This window comes from Arachis hypogaea, chromosome 17 (genome assembly GCF_003086295.3).
Source record: "Arachis hypogaea cultivar Tifrunner chromosome 17, arahy.Tifrunner.gnm2.J5K5, whole genome shotgun sequence".
Classification (NCBI taxonomy): Eukaryota; Viridiplantae; Streptophyta; class Magnoliopsida; order Fabales; family Fabaceae; genus Arachis; species Arachis hypogaea.
In genome coordinates this window covers 55,242,205-55,256,658 of record NC_092052.1, presented here as the reverse complement: position 1 = coordinate 55,256,658, position 14,454 = coordinate 55,242,205, and the positions used below count along the sequence as shown (strand labels likewise).

The 14,454-nt window shown below is 40.7% G+C and overlaps 1 non-coding gene across 1 annotated transcript; it reads left to right on the top strand.

Annotated features, from left to right (window-relative positions):
• Positions 1 to 3,958: 3,958 nt before the first annotated feature.
• LOC112768476 (small nucleolar RNA R71) lies at positions 3,959 to 4,062 on the top strand. Its single transcript, XR_003185897.1, has one exon. It is a non-coding gene; the product is annotated as a small nucleolar RNA R71 (small nucleolar RNA).
• Positions 4,063 to 14,454: the final 10,392 nt, after the last annotated feature.

The window sequence follows — 14,454 nt, the reverse complement described above, 5'->3', positions numbered from 1 at the left end:
TCAAGTGGTACTTGGGCATCGATGCATAGTCTAATGATGGTGCTAGGGAAATGAAGCCAGGATTCAGGGTCACTTTTCTCACTAAACTCTTGTATCTGTTCAGCAATGAGTTTATGAACTTTGATCTCTCCTCCAACCATAATGCAATGTAGCAAGATGGCTCTTTTAGGGACTATTTCTGAAGAGTTTGCAGTGGGTAGGATGGATCTCCTAACTATTGCATACCACCCTTTAGCTTCAGGTGTTAGGTCTCCCCTTCTCAAGACTCTTGGAGCCCCTCTTGTTTTTCTCACCCATTCAGCTCTGATGGCACAAAGGTCTTCAGCAATAGTTGTATAGTCAGGTTCTCCTCTCATCCTTTCTTCATAACTTGCTTGGCTGAAATGTATGTTTTTCAGGCCAAGAGTTTTCATGATTGCTTTGGGACTGAAGTCAACTTCCACCCCTCTCACATAGCTTTTGTATGTGGGGTTCTTGGTTTGATCCTCCCTTACTGCATTTGCATAAAACTCCTTCACCAAGTTGATGTTGATTCTAGTGATTGGCTTAGTTAGGAGCTCCCACTTCCTCTTTTGATCTTTTCCCAAACACCTGGGAACTCATCCTTTTCAAGTTCAAAGGGGACCTCAGCTAGTACCGTTTTAGGTCTCATCCATTCGGCTTGAATCTCATGGAACACTGATCTGTATCTCCATGCATCGAATCCCCTGTTTTCCTCCATTGGCTGCTTGTCTTTCCTTCTTTTGTGGCTAGATGAAGCTGCCATTTTGGTAAGTGACAACTAAAGTTGACAAGGTGAAGCAAGAAGTGTTGTTGGAGGTGTGGTGAGATTGTTTTCGGCAAGAGATGGTTATGCTATGGTGAAGGAAAAAGTGTATGAAGGAGGATTGATGGTGTGGGACTCGTTCCCCAAGTGGTTCTTTATAGTGCCCATGAGTGAAAAATGAACGGCTAGGGTGGTTTGTGAAGGGTGGCTTGATGGTAAATATATGAATTGTAGATAAGGACGATTGGCTTTTCATTTTCTTGGAAGTATTCTGGATGCATTAGGTTGTACATGTAGCTTTCTTTTCTTGCAGAACTTCCTTTTCCCATGTGTTAGTTTCAAAGATTTATGAATTTTCCTTTTGACCAAGCACGTACCTCCCTTTGTCTTTTTCCTCCATTTTTGTCTTTTCTTTTGTACCTGCACAAACAAACAAATTTGCTATCATTTTTCGGTCCATGTGAATTATGAATAGTATTTGCACATGTAAATCAATGCTTGTCTTTATGAGCTTATAGCCGTGACTTCTACATGTATGCACACTTATTATTTGGACACCAAACTTAGTTTTTGGCTAAGTCTCCTGATGACATGAAATCCATATTGGTTGTCCTTAATGAGTGTGCATATTTCTAATAAATCATAGTCACCTTGGCTCTTTGATTCTAAACACAGTGACTACCCTAAGTAATTGAAACTAAAGCATTAAAACATGTGAATGGTATACTTGTCATGAATTTTGAAATCCAGAGGAACTTCTTGCTTTTCATAAACTGTGTTCAAAAAGAACACCAAACTTAATGTTTGGTTGTGCACCTTGAATGAAAGATGGAGTTCAATTTGAGTAAGATTTGGGAGTGCCATCAGGCACACCAAACTTAGAGACCAATTGTAATTTACATGCACAGTTTAGTGCACTTAATCAATAGTTGTCCTGAGGATTCAAGTTCATGCATAAGAAACCATACTTTATTAGATGTAAAGCAAAGCACTAAAGATTAAGGATACTAAAAACATGGGTTGCCTCCCATGAAGCGCTTCTTTAACGTCACTAGCTTGACGGTTGTCCCTTGTTAGGGTGGATTGTAGTGCTTGACGTCCTCTCCTCTCACTATGAAAACGTCCCCTCTTGATTCATTCATGACCTCTAAATGTTCCATAGAAAGAACTTTCTTGATTGTGAACACTTGAGGGAGCTGGGAAGGAATGGTCTTGAGGCCAGGTGGGATTGGCAGGTAATGACTTGAGATCACTTTATCTCCCGGAGAAAAACCTTCAGTGGGAATTTTCTTGTTTCTCCATCCTCTTGGCAATCTCCCTATCACTCTTCCCTTTCTCTTGAGGATTTCTTCATTGACTTTTATGTCAGGAGGATCCTTCTGATCTGTTTCCACTGATTCTTGTGGCTCTAACTCTTGCAACTCTTGTTTGCCTTCCAATGACTGTTTAAGAGTCTCAGCTGCTGGATTACTTTCCTCCAAACACAGATGGCTACTATCATCTTTAGGCTGTTCAGATTCTGGTTCAGGCTCAGATGCAGGTTTGAAGATTTTGAAAATGAGCTGTTCATCATGTATTCTCAGAATTAGCTCTCCTTGTTCTACATCTATGAGCGCTCTAGTAGTGGCTAGAAATGGTCTGCCCAGAATGATAGGGTGTAAATAGCTTTCCTCCATGTCCACAATGACAAAGTCTGTGGGGAAATAATAATCTCCCACTTTCACCAGCACATTTTCAACTACCCCTTCAGCTTGCTTCTGAGTTTTGTCAGCCAGTTGTATGATTACATCAGTGGATCTCACCTCGTTCAGTTGTAGCCTCTTCATAAGAGTTAGAGGCATCACATTTATGCTAGCTCCTAGATCACAGAATCCTCTGTCAATTTTTGTTTCCCCTATGATGCAAGGGATATGAAAACTTCCTGGGTCCGTTTTCTTAGAGAGTGTGTCCTTCTTGATGAGAGCACTGCATTCTTTGCTCATTGTTACCGTTTGTCCTCCCTTCAAAACTCTTTTCTTGCTTAACAATTCCTTTAAATACTTGATGTGTGTGGGCATTTGATGAAGAATCTCAAGAAAGGGAATATTGACATGCAGAGAGTTAAATGTCTCTAGAAACCTTGAATAGGTTTTCTTTTTTTCTCCTCCTCCTAACCTCTCAGGGAATGGTGCTTTTGGTTGGTATACTTCCATCATGCCTTTTTGCAGATCCTTGGCTTGCTCAGTTCCATCTTCCTGCTTAACTTCTTCCACATCTTCTTTCAAGATTTCTGGTTCCTGCTGTGAGGACCTGATTCCTTCTTCTTCTGAGACTTCCTTCAATATGGTGATGGCCTTGCACTCTTCCCATCTTACTCTCTTTTGTTCCCCCTTAGGATTCTTTTCTGTGTCACTGGGGAACACTGCAGTTGATTTGGGTGCCTGTTGAGATAGCTCTCCTACTTGAGATTCCAACCTTTTGAGTTTTTCACCATGGTTTCTTAAGGTAATTCTCACATCATCCCTGAAGCTCTTCAATTCAATTATGTCTTGGCTCATGGTTGCCATCATTCCTTCCATCCGATTTAATTGATCTTGAAATTGTTGGTTCGGATTAGGTTGGGTATGTTGATTATTTTGGCCATGATATGATGATTGGGGGTAAGTGTTTTGTGTGGCTTGGTATGATCTTTGGTTGGAGTTTTGGTATGTGGAATTGTTTTGTTGGTTGTGGTTGTAAGGTTTGTGGTTTTGTGGTTGGGTTTGTTGGTTTCCCCACCCAAAGTTTGGGTGGTTTCTCCAGCCTGGGTTGTAAGTGTTGGAGTGTGGATCATATGATTGCCTTTGTTGGTTTCCCACATAGTTAACCTCATCCCAATCACCTCCTTCAATGCCTACTTCTTCTTGATCTTGTGTGTGTATTGCAGCCACTTGCTTTGTTTCTAATTGCCTGGTAAGCTCTGCTAGTTGCTTGGCGAACACCTTGTTTTGGGCTAGAATTGTATCAACATGGTTCAGCTCCATGACTCCCTTAGTGTTGTGCCTTTCTGATGCATAGTAGTACTCATTCTCAGCCACTGTCTCGATCACTTCAATGGCTTCTTCCACAGTCTTTTTCTTGTTCAATGAACCTCCTGATGAATGGTCTACAGCCTTCCTTGATTCATAAGAGAGCCCATCATAGAAGATGTGCAATTGCACCCAATCATGGAACATGTTTGGTGGGCATTTCCTTGTCAAGTCCTTGAATCTCTCCCATGCCTCGTAGAGAGTTTCACCATCTTGTTGTCTAAAAGTCTGGACCTCAGATCGAAGCCTATTGACTTTTTGTGGAGGGTAGAAACGTGCCAAAAACTTGCCTTCTACCTCATCCCATGTGGTTAGACTCCCCCTTGGGAATGATTCCAGCCACTTAGCTGCTTTGTCCTTAAGTGAAAATGGGAACAAAAGCAGTTTATAGGCATCTTCCTGGACTCCATTGGACTTCACAGTGTCACAAATTCTCAGGAATTTTGTGAGATGTTGGTTTGGGTCTTCATTAGCACTTCCTCCAAAGGAACAATGATTTTCCACCAATGATATTAGCTGTGGCTTGAGCTCAAAATTGTTGGCCTGAATGGGTGGTTTCTGGATGCTACTACCACAATTCCCAGAGGTTGGGTTTATGTATGAACTAAGAACCCTCCTCTCAGGAATGGCATTGTTTCCATCAGCTCTCTCATGGTTGTGAACTTCTCTATCCATGTTGAGATCTAGAGCTTCTTCAAAATTGTCCTCAGATTCTCCTTCAGATTCCTCTTCTCCCACTACTCTCTTCCCTCTTGCTTCCCTTCTAAGTCTATGAAGGGTCCTTTCCGGTTCGGTATATGGAGGAGTTGATGTCTCTCCTCTCCTACCTGTCATACAAGAACACAGCTCAAACACAAACACGTAAAATACTCTTGGTTAATGGAAGAGTATGGTTAGATCAATTGAGGAATTAAATCAAACAGTTAGTGAGTCAGTGAGTTAGTTGCATGAATTTAAAGGCATAAAGAAAGAAAGCATGTAACCAAGTGCAGAAATTAAAATTCAACAAGTATCTAGAACAGAATTAACAAAGCAAGAGAAAATTGCTCAATCTAGTTAGCTTCCAATTTGAGAATTGTCAATCGAAAACCAATCCCCGGCAACGGCGCCATAAACTTGATGCGCATAAACGTGTTATGCTACGATTTAGGAAATTGCACGATCGGCAAAATTCCTTCCGGCAAGTGCACCGGTTATCGTCGTCAAGTAAAAACTCACAATAGAGTGAGGTCGAATCCCACAAGGATTGGTTGAGTGAGCAATTCGGATTAGAAGTGTGTTCTAGTTGAGCGGAATCAAGATTTGAGATGAGAATTGCGGAATGTAAAATTGGCGGGAAAAGTAAATGACAAGAAAATTAAATGGCTGAATCTTAAATTGCATGAATTAAAGAGCAGAATGTAAATTGCTGAAATTAAAAGGGAATGGGGATGATTGCAAGAATTGAATTGCAGAATGTAAAGAGAAAGTGGAAATCAGAAATGGGAATTCATTGGGTTTAGGAGATATTGAAATCTCCGAATCAAAACATGTAAATCTCTTCCTCAACCAATGCATTCATTGAATTTTGCTTGGCAATCTTATATGATTGGATCCCAATTCCTTGGCTCACCAATGCTCTCTAAAAACAAACAAATTCCCAATCCCTTGGTTTAAATGTTCATAAGAAGAGATGATGCTTGATCACTGATTATACCACACAATTTCATGAACCACAATTTGGTAGGATTACATGTCACAATATCCATCCAAACCCCAATCCAATCCACTGTGAGAAAGCTTCTCTAGCATGAATCCTCCATTCCTTTCCCAAGGCTCCGAAGGATTCCAAGTATGAGTAGTCTCTTTCCCAAGACAACTACTCAATGGAATTAGATCGAGAAGCTTTCTAACAAAATTCAAGAGAAAAGATTGAAGAAGAAGATAAACTATTATTGATTCATTGAATTACAATAGAGCTCCCTAACCCAATGAAAGGGGGTTTAGTGAATCATAGCTCTGAATTCAATTACAAAGAAAAAGAAACTCGCTAAAAGTGAAAAAAATCCCTTCTAACTTAACTTCTATCCTATTTATACACTTTCTATATTGAGCTTCAGTTGTGCTTCTTGGGCTTTGAGGCCTCTCCTTGCTTTCCTTTTGTCTTGGGTTTATGATCCATAATCTTGATGAGGTTGTTGATCCAAATCCTGTAACATTTATTTAGCCAACTTAGTGATAATCAAATAATGGCACATGACTCAATAAATGAGATTTCAAACTCATCAATCCCTCAGGCCCAATCCCATAAACCATGATATTCAATTGGGTTTCATACCAAAGTAAGTTTAAGTTAATAATTGTGCTCAAAGACTAACTTAAATCACAATATTTTTGGCCCAGAAACCTTTTTCAAGAGTGGCGTTTAAGTTGTAGTTTAAGCTTAAACTGCAACTTAAACGCCAGACACTTCCAGTGAGGCCATTTGTAGAAGCACGTTTAAGCTTCAGTTAAGGTTAAACTGAAGCTTAAACGTGGAAATGGAAGAAGGTAGCCCTGGAGAGTCATGTAGTCGAACACGTTTAAGCTTCAGTTTAAGGTTAAACTGAAGCTTAAACGTGGAGATAGGAAGGGCAGCCCTGGAGGTCGAACACGTTTAACCTCCAGTTTGAGGTCAAACTGGAGGTTAAACGTGGAAAAGGGTGGAGGCATACTGGAGGTCGAACACGTTTAACCTCCAGTTTGAGGTCAAACTGGAGGTTAAACGTGGAAGCTTGGAATGGTGGCCCTGGAGGTGTCGAACACGTTTAACCTCCAGTTTGGGGTCAAACTGGAGGTTAAACGTGGAGATGGAGAGAGCAACCTTGGAGTGAAAAAACTATCGAACACGTTTAAGCTCCAGTTTGAGTCAAACTGGAGCTTAAACGTGGAATGGTCCCTGGTACTCTTCCTGGTTCTGGCGTTTAACCTCCAGTTTGAGGTCAAACTGGAGGTTAAACGTGGAACTCCTCCCTGGGTGGCATACTCATTCTGGCGTTTAACCTCCAGTTTGAGGTCAAACTGGAGGTTAAACGTGGAATACTCCTTAAGTGAGGCTTTTCATTCTGGCGTTTAACCTCCAGTTTGAGGTCAAACTGGAGGTTAAACTTCAATCCCAGCATTTCTTATCCTTCATGATTTTGGCGTTTAAGCTCCAGTTTAGGCTTAAACTGGAACTTAAACTCCACATGTGATATTCAAGCTTCCTTTATTGATTTTGTTGCTTCCTTGCTTAGCCTCTTCTTCCCTGAAATCATCCAAACAATTGCATCAAAGTCTTGCAAAATTTCATGAGAAATCTTTTATTCATAGCATTTAAGTAATATAACTAAAACTCATGGAATTTGCATCAAAATCATATTGTTTGGATGGTTCATTACTTTGTTCTTCATTTAACCATTTTTGGTTACTTTAAGCTCAAGAAAATGCATAAAACAACTAAAACTAACAGAAAAATGCTAGTGAAACTAGCCTATGATGCCTTGGCATCATTCACAACTCTTATTCACTTAACCATCATAGAATTCACAAAAATGCAATTTTTGATATTAGTCATCTACTACTAAACACAACATGCATGTGACTAAGCTAACAATTAAATTGTACAAACAAATTTGTATGAAACATCTACCTACAATGGTAACTCAAATCACTTATTAGGCAAATTTAAAAAGGAATGGAAAGAGTTTACCATGGTGGGGTGTCTCCCACCTAGCACTTTTAGTTTAAGTCCTTAAGTTGGACATTCTTGAGATGCTTATTGTCATGGTGGCTTATGTTTATACTCATCCTTGAATCTCCAAGGATCCTTGCTTCTCAATTGGTTGACAGAATTTCCAACCATATTCATCAAGCTTGGGCAAAGTTCTACCCAAGATATGAGTCCCCATAGTTGATCTTCGTATAGCGAACCGGGATCCCATATCTTGTCTTCACACCCATCCGTTAGTTGAGTTTCATGGTTTTGTCGGATGAGCGGTTGACATAGAGGTGATTGACGCATAGAATTCTCTTTACTCCACCAATGCTTCCTCCTAGATCCATATAAAGTGATTCTTGTCCCAACATCATCCCTATACCTTGAAGCTTTGACCTCAATGAGCCTAATTCCTAACTTGCAACCACTACACAACTCATTCTTGCTTTTAATTCCACAAAGAGCTCTAAGTTGTCCATCCGTTTCAATCAAGCCATATTCAAGCGAGAAAGTGAAGCGTATGGATAAGAATTTTACCCACTCGAAGGTTGTGTTGGATGGTAATTTGGGGAGAGAGGCGTCCCCACACTTAGACAATGCAAGGTCTACTTCCTTGTGCTCTTCCTTGTGTATTTCCACCTCTTGACGAATTTCTTCACTTTCAACCTCATCCTCTTTGTTACGTGGCTTGGTGTTATCTTCAAGAACTTCATCTTGTTTAATGAGAGGCGATTCAATTTTGGATAGAAATTCATTGATGAACGAGGTCATCTCTTGATCAACCTCTTCATATTCTTCAATTTCAATATACACCATGCCAACGTTTTCCTCTTGGTAGCTCTCTTTCTCATTGCTCACCAAGGGTATGGGAGGTTGTGCACACTCTTTTATACTTTCAACTCCATGTCCAATGGGAGAGGATTCCATTGTAGAGAGAAATTCATCCATGATTGAATCCATCTCTTGATAAGCCTCTTCCAAGTCTCCAACGATGATATGCCTTGGAGGTTGCGCACCTTCTTCAACATCAATATCAAGCTTCTTGGAAGAGTTCTCCTTGATGCTACATTCCCATGGACTTTCAACATCTCCGAGATCTTCAACCACTTCTCCCCTTTCTTCAATGATCTTAGGCTCCTCCAATCGTTCCAACACAAAATTTGACTCCTCCTTCTCCACCGAATTTTCCAATTTCTCCTTCATGCTTTGCTCTTCTTTTGACTTTTCACATGTGGTCACGGAAGTACCTTGAGTATTCAAGCATTGGTGGGCTAAAGTGTGCACCACCTTGGTCAAATTGGTGACAAACTCAAGTGTATCCCGCTTCATGGCTTCTTGTCCTTGGAGTAACAAAGTGAGAGGATCGTCTATTGGGGCTTGGGGTGAATAGGAAGGTTCATTATTTTGGAGGGGGGGTTTATGGTCAGAAGGTGGTTCTTCTTGGTAAAGGTATGGAGATGATGAGTATTGAGGTGGTTCTTGGGAGTAATCTTGATATGGTTGTGGTGATTCTAGAGGTTCTTGCTCATAATGGCCATAAAAATATGGTATGGATGATTGGTTATATGATGGATATGGATCATAGGGTGGTGCTTGGTGATGAAAGGCTTGTGAGAATAGTTGAGGTTCATGTTGAGGATGAGATTCATAGGCATATGATGGTGGTTGTTGAGTGTCACAAAAAGAATCATCATAGCCGCTAAGTTGGCATGCATTAGGATGGAAATTATACCTATAAGTATCCGGAGGTTGTTGCCAATAGGAGTGATCAATTCCTTGAGGCTCTTCCCATCTTTGTTGGTTCCATCCATGGTACATGTTGCCATTAAAGTCCACATTCCCTACAACACACTTAGAACCAAACTCAAAGCCAAAGTGGTGAGAATTCATAATGAGAGAACAAAATAAAACTAACAAAAATTAAGAAACAACAAAAGATAAACCTATTCACAATATTCACATATGTACAATAACCAATAACACAACACCATTGCAAATCCCCGGCAACGGCGCCATTTTGACGAATGGATTTTTGACGGTTTAGAATTTCACCAATGAAATCTCGTTGTAAAGTATAGTTTCTAAACCAATCACTAATCCTTTCATACAAAAAGTTGTTTGTCACAAGTACAAACCCCTAAAATTTATAAACCGAAGTATTTAAACCTCGGGTCGTTCTCCCTAGGACTTACAATGAAGTGTCTTGTTATTGGTTATGAGTTATTTTGGGGTTTTGGATGAGGAGCATGAAAAGTAAATGGCAATGAAAATAAACTAACAACTATAAAAAGCTCTTGGCAAGGTGTGAGAACTAGAAGTCCTATCCTAGTTATCCTTCTCAATTGTGATGAGAATTGTTCATTGCTACCACTTAGTTAACCCTTTACTAATTAAAGGAAAGTCAAGTGGATGAATCAATTCGATTTCTCAAGTCCTAATCAACTCCTAAAGGAATGACTAGCTTTAGAGGCTTTCAAATCAATTAGCAATCTCTCCAATTATCAATCAATCAAAGGAATTAGATAACTCAAGTGTCACTAATTACTCTACCTAGGCCAAGAGGAACAAAATCTATACTAAAATCCAACCAAGCATTTCATCAAACACTTGGAAGGCACAAAAGAAAAGCATAGTAAATCAACAACAAGAATGAAATCTAACAACAATTGAATGTAAAGAATTAACAACAACAATCAAGGAAATCACAATTATCATGAATTACCTCAAATTGCATTATTGAAAGGAAACCAAGGAACAACAATATATCCAAAACAAAATGAAGAATTACAATTATTAAAGCACACAACTAGAAAGAGGAGGAGGAGAAGATTAAGAATTGGTAAATGAAAAGTGAATCAAAGCATGAGTTAAACCTAGATCTAAGAAGAGAGATTAACCTAAACCTAATCCTAATCCTAGAGAGAAGGGAGAGCTTCTCTCTCTAGAAACTAACTACTAAACTAAAAACTAAACTAATTGGTAACTAACATCTAAAGTGATCCCAAAATGATTCATGATTCATCCTTAATCCTTCATCCTTTTATTCCTTTCCCTTAGCAATTTGGCGCCAAAAATGGGTTCAGAAACCCTCTCAAATCGCCAGGCACGTGTTGCATTAATGAGGTCATGTGCCAGCATCGGCGCGTGCGTGCATGGTACGCGTGCGCGTCCCTGGTCGATTCTGCAATGTGCGCGCGAGCGCCTTGTGCGCGTGCGCGTGCATGGCTGACTTTGCTTCTTTGACTTTTTATGCTTCTCTCCACTTGTATGCTTCCTTCCTTGCTTCCTTTGATCCATGCCTAGCCTATTTCAACCCTGAAATTACTAGCAAACACATCAAGGCATCGTATGGAATCAAACAGAAATTAGAATTCACCAAAATAAGGCTTAAAAAGCATGTTTCTACACTTAAGCACAATCATGGAAGAGATAACAAAACCATGCTAATTCTTAGGCTAAATGTGACAAAAGGTTATCAAAATGTTCTAAATCCAAGGCAAAACAAACCGTCAAATTGGGGTTTGTCAGCAGCCTCCCCATCTCGACACCAAGAAATTTTTAGCCAACCCCTCTCTCCTTCGAGCTGAGCTGGGTAGTGGTCAATTTTTAGTTTTGATTGTTTTGTCGATTGTATCTCTTGTAAGCTCTTTTCTGATTCATAACTTGGTTTCCCGCTGTTGTGTTTTGTTTGCAGAGATGATTAAGAATAATGAATCCATGAAGGCCTTTAAGAGGGCAAGAAAGGCTACTGCAGCTCAAAACGTCTCGGCTAAGGCGGCCGGTGGGGGATCATCTCAGGTTCAGTCGAAGCCGGCCGTACCGAGCTCGCCGGGGGTGAGGAAGGTGATCCCTACTCCCCGGGTTTGCTTGGCTGATCCTCCTCAAGTTTCTGTTGCTACTTCTGGTGCTCCTCCAAACAAAAAACAAAAAACAACTGAGCCTTTCAACCTTGATGCCCCTGACTTTAACGCGGTTGAGTTTATCGATCAGCAGATTGGTCCTTATGATACCATTCCTACTGACGATGTCTCTCTCCTTCGCCACTTGGATTTTATTACTCGGAGTAGCGTCAAGATGGCACATATGGGAGCTGCCCTGTACCAAACTACCCAAGATCTCCCTCTTCATGCTACCAAAGCTTTTATGGAGGAGGCTAAGCAAGAGTTTGACCGTATGAAGGGTTTGAAGGAGGGCTCCAAGTGAAAGTGACCAAGCTGGAGAAGGAGTTGGAGACCGAAAAGGCTATTTCTGTTGCCTTGGCGGCTTCTGTGAGGTTGGCTGAAGATACCGCATTGAGGCACAATGATAGCTATGTTACGGCCTACAGGGAAGTGATGCGTCTCAGGGAGGAGTTGGAGTCTGCCCGGGTTGATTATGCCGAGCTCCAGGGTCACCTTGTAGGCAGCGTAAATGCTGCTTATGAGAACCTAAAGGAGCAAGTTCGAGTTCTTGCTCCCGAGGTCGACCTTACTCTCTTCAGCCTGGACAATGTTATAAAGGATGGCAAGATTGTCCCTGACGACCCTGACGATGATGATGTTGAACCTCCCTCTGTTTTTGCTGCCAAAGCCTCCGTGGTGCCGACTTCTTCAGCTCCTTCAGCTGAGGCCGGTCATCCTGTGTCAGATCCTGGCTGTCAAATCTTGAATCGGGATGATGGGACTGTGGATGCTGTGCCCATTCAGACTCGCCCTCCTTCATCTCGTGCTGCCGAGAAGCCTTCGGATCTTCCCTGATTATGTGAATGTTTTGTGTAGATAGCTCGGCCCATGGGCTTTTAAACTTTCTTTTTGTAATGTTGCTGACTGTTGACACTCTTTTAGTTGCTTGTTTAGCAACTTCATTTTGAAAAACAAAATAGCTTCCAAGTTCTTGGGGCTGATTTGGGTAGCCTCTTGAGCTTGTTCTTATTATAACTTCATGATTTTAATATCATGTCGATTTTTATCTACCTTGGTATCTTTTTTAGGTTTTTTGGTAGTGTTAGAGCCTTGTTGCTCGACCTCTTTGGATTGCCTTTGCGCTTCATACTTGTGGCTTTGATTCCTTTGAGGTTATGGATGTTATGTCGGCTTCTGAAGTTATTTTTAGTAATCCTGTTTTGTTTGGACCTTTTGTGAGGTCTCTGCTAGGAATTACTTTTTATAACGTTAGGTTTTTAGGGCCGACTTTGTCATGTCGGGTTCTTCTAAGTTATTTTTGTAATCCTCTTTCTTGGACCTCGTTCAGGTCTCTTTCAGGGACTACTTCTATAACTTTTTATGTTTTGGGCCGACTTTGTCATGTCGGGCTCTTCTAAGTTATTTTTGTAATCCTCTTTCTTGGACCTCGTTCAGGTCTCTTTCAGAGATTACTTCTATAACTTTTATGTTTTAGGCCGACTTCGTTATGTCGGGCCCTTCTAAGTTATTTTTGTAACCCTCTTTCTTGGACCTTGTTCAGGTCTCTTTCAGGGATTACTTCTATAACTTTTATGTTTTGGGCCGACTTCGTTATGTCGGGCCCTTCTAAGTTATTTTTGTAATCCTCTTTCTTGGACCTCGTTCAGGTCTCTTTTAGGGATTACTTCTATAACTTTTATGTTTTGGGCCGACTTTGTCATGTCGGGCTCTTCTAAGTTATTTTTGTAATCCTCTTTCTTGGACCTCGTTCAGGTCTCTTTCAGGGATTACTTCTATAACTTTTATGTTTTGGGCTGAGTTCGTTATGTCGGGCCCTTCTAAGTTATAGTAATCCACTTTTATAGGGTTGGCCAGACCTCTTTACAGGGATTTACTTATAACTTTGGTTATTGTGACTGGTTCGACTTCTTTACGTCGGCCTGTTTTTAAGTTATTTTTTTAGCGATCCATTTTAGTAAGACCTCGTCAGGTCCTTTCTATGGATCACTTTCGATAACTTCTTGCATTATTCTGTTTTCATCTTTGCCGATTTGTAGAAATTGTGTTTAATCCATGTTTGGTCAATCTTTTAATGAATTTGGTTTTCATCTCTGTTGCTCTTTATCGTGATCGTGCAGTGAATTTGATTTTTACTTTCTGCCGATCTGTAGCTTTATAATCGGACGATGAATGTTTCAGATTAATGTGGCTTGTGAATTTGTAGAAGATCTTAAACATATTTTATTCAAAATGAAATGCACATATATACATGTGGAAGCTTTATTCCTCTAAGTTGGGCAATTTATAGGACTTGGCTTGGCGCCTCATTAAAAAACATTTTCAGGAAAATGAGTGCACCTTATCCTAAGATCCTTCATCATCCCTAACTATAGTACCTTCTTAGGTTGCAGTCGTTCCATGACCTAGGAAGCTCTCGCCCTTCGAGTTCGGACAGTCTGTAGTAGCCCTTTCCAAGTACTTCTATAACTCGGTAGGGTCCTTTCCAGTTGGCTGCCAGCTTTCCTTCTCCAGGTCGAGTCGTTCCTATATCACTTCGGATTAGGATGAGGTCATTCTCAGCAAAACCTCGCTGCACTACCTTTTGATTGTATATCGAAGCCATTAGTTGTTTTAATGCTTCTTCTCTGATCCGAGCTCTTTCTTGGACTTCCGGAAGTAGGTCGAGTTCTTCCCTTTGAAGTTGGGAGTTAGCTTCTTCATTATAGTGGATCACTCTAGGCGACCCTTCTTTAATCTCTACTGGAATCATTGCTTCCATTCCATATGCTAATCGGAAGGGTGATTCCTTTGTGGTGGAATGTGGCGTTGTTCGATATGCCCATAGGACTTGTGGGAGCTCTTCTGCCCAGGCTCCCTTTGCGTCCTGTAATCTCCGTTTTAGCCCTGCCAATATGACTTTGTTGGTAGCTTCGGCTTGTCCATTGGCATGGGAATGTTCTACGGATGTGAACTGGTGTTTTATGTTCAAGTTGGCTACTAGTTTTCTGAAGCCTGCATCTGTGAATTGGGTGCCATTGTCTGTGG